Source organism: Prosopis cineraria, unplaced genomic scaffold (genome assembly GCF_029017545.1).
Source record: "Prosopis cineraria cultivar Desert tree isolate PC_DT_omini unplaced genomic scaffold, ASM2901754v1 PC5, whole genome shotgun sequence".
NCBI lineage: Eukaryota > Viridiplantae > Streptophyta > Magnoliopsida > Fabales > Fabaceae > Prosopis > Prosopis cineraria.
Window position 1 is genome coordinate 9,665,765 of NW_026555336.1, and position 2,990 is coordinate 9,668,754.

Sequence of the window (2,990 nt, forward strand, 5' to 3'; positions counted from 1 at the left end):
AGATTTTAAGTTCAATGATAATGGATTTATTGTGTATTGAGATTGGATGTTTGTGCCAAACAATAAGGAGATTCGAGAGACCATTCTAGCAAAAGCTCACTGTACCAATACATGAAAAGTCTATGGTTATGGCTCGATATAAAGAGAGAAGTGACTGAGTACATTTCAGGGTGTCTAATTTGTCTTAAGGTAAAGATTGAACACCATAAACCCCTCATGATTATTGTAACCAATAGAAATCCCAATATGGAAATGGGATTGTGTCTCAATGAATTTGATTGAGGGATTGCCATGTACCTCTTCCAACCATGATGCCATCTGCGTAATTGTAGACAAATTGACCAAGTCAACACATTTCTTAGCTGTTAGGGCTAATTACTCTTTAAAGAAGCTCACAAAGGTCTATCTTTAAGATATTGTAAAAGTTACACAAGGTGCCAAAAGAGGTTATGTTAAATTGCAATCTAAGGTTCACATCATACTTTTAGAAAGTACTGTACCAAGCTTTGGGTACTAAACTAAAACTTAGTATGGCTTATCACCCTCAAATTGATGGCCACGCTGATAGAACCATCCAGACTTTAGAAGACATGTTGTGAGCTTGTGCGATAGAGTAGAGTAGTAGTTAGGATAAATACTTGCCTTTTGTAGAATTCTCGTACAACAACAGTTATCATGCGAGTTTATAATGGGTGACCATGTATTTTTGAAGGTTACACCTATTACTGGAATTGAGAGATCTATTCGTGCAAAGAAATTGACTCCTAGGTATATTAGGCCATTTGAGATTCCTAAAAAGATTGGGTCTTTGGCATATTAGATTGCCTCACCTCCTTGATTATTAGGTGTACATGATGTGTTTCATGTTTCACAATTAAAGAAGTACCAACTTGACCTATCATATGTAATTGAGCTTGAGGATGTGGAATTGTGAGAAAACCTAGCACATTAGGATGAACCAAAGAAAATTATTAATGTTAAGGAGAAATAATTGAGAAATAAGACAATTCAGCTTGTGAAGGTTGTATGGAAGGGTATGACTCCTGGTGATGCTATATGGGAGACTGAGACTGAGGAGAAGATAAAGCAATAATACTATGACTTGTTTAATGAGGTATGTTTTTATTGGCTTTGTTAGATTTTTAAACTTTGGGGACAAAATTCTTAAAAGAAAGGGAGAATTGTAACATTCAGGAATATTTAGCCCCAAATTAGCTTAGTAAATAAGGGTAATTAAGTGAAATTATGTGGTGTCTGGTCATAGAAAGCTAGCAAATGTTTTAGGTTGTAATTTCAACCTTAGAATTGAGTTTGGAGCGAAGTCAGGGCAACTCAGGCATGAAAAAGTGAGAAAAATAAGGAAAAATGTCTCTGTGCCTCATGCCATGGTATATAAGCCACTAGAATGTGCAGTTCACCTCTCTGTACCACATGCTGCAGCATATGGGGACAGGCGCTGCAGTGCATAGTATGCTTTCTATAAAATTAAGATGTGAAACTGATATGAAAAATAAAGGGAAGAAAGGAGAAAATGAGGGAAGGAGAAGGAGGAGACTTAGAGCTCTAATAAGGCTTCAATTTCAAGAAGGTTAGAGGCATTTTAAAGCTAGTAAACCCCAAGAATAAGTCTTTTAACCTCTTCTACTTCCTTCCCTACCCATTTTCTTGAAGTTTTTGGTTAGGGTTTGATAATAAAAGCCATTTTCAGTCCATAAAGGTGATGGGTTTAAACTTATTGACTTAAATAAAGTTAATGAGAGTTGTTTTGAGTATTTAAATAAAAAAATTATGGATTTAGACAGTAATGGTGATTGGGAGCCATTAATGTCCAAAAATGGGTTATAAATATGGAGTTATGAGAGTTGTTGTGACATTAATGACCCTATATGAGTTTGATTATTGTTAGTTGGGAGTGATAGAAGCTATTAAACCCAATAGGTAAGCCTAAATGTGAGAAGTAAAGAAATTTAGGTATTTTAGAAATGGAAATGTGAGAGTTGAAAATGTATTTTTGGTAATGTTGATGAATTTGGACTTGATTAATTATAGATTAATTGTCTGGGCACCATATTTAGCTTGGAAAGAAAGCTTGGAATCATATATTAAAGGACAAACCTTTGAGCTCTATCTTGGGTAGTAGTTTTTTAATTTTCTTGTAATATGAAAATAAATTTATTTGCTTGTGATAAAATTTGGTGATTGAGAATATGTTATGAATCTCATGAGTTTTATCAGCTCTAAAATTTTCATAATTAAAAATTAAACTTTAAGTATATTCACCTTATGAATTGTATTGAAATGAAAAGTTGTTCATTATATGATGATTTTGTTTTGGAAAATGTGAATTACAAGTGATGTTGTGATTGTAATAGTGTGAATGTAATGAATTTGTAAAGTGGAGAAGGTTTGTAAAAATAATATTGATGCTCTCTTAGGTAACGTAATATCATAAGCCTATTGTGTTAATACTGATGAAACGAAATTGTGAAATGAGTAGGCATTGTACATTGCATGATCATTTAGAGAGAGTTTTCTAGAGAGAGGAGTAGAAAATCTATATGATATCTATGATTGTCTTTTAGTGCACGAAGGCATAGCCTTGTCTGACTGTTTTTTAAGGGATTGTCCTATAGTTTGTGAGGGACTAGAACCTAGCTATCTCTAGCTATTTGTTGAAGTTATTAGCTTAGGGTATATGACACCCTAAAGACTTGAGAATAGGAGAAGCCATGGTCTAAGAATGAATACTGTGATCTTTGACCGGGTTACACCTCACAATTGGTAAGTTTAGGTAGTCCAGTCATATGGACGGAGCCTTGATTGATATTATAGCCCATGATTTTAGTTGAAAAATATAAGGAGGGTATAAGTAGGAATTGATCATGCATTTGTGTTTATCCAAAATGTCATATAGTTGTTAAGTTTGTGGCAAGTAGTGATAGTGAATGTGCTATTGTCACATGGCTATCTATGTTGTGGCATTGTGCATT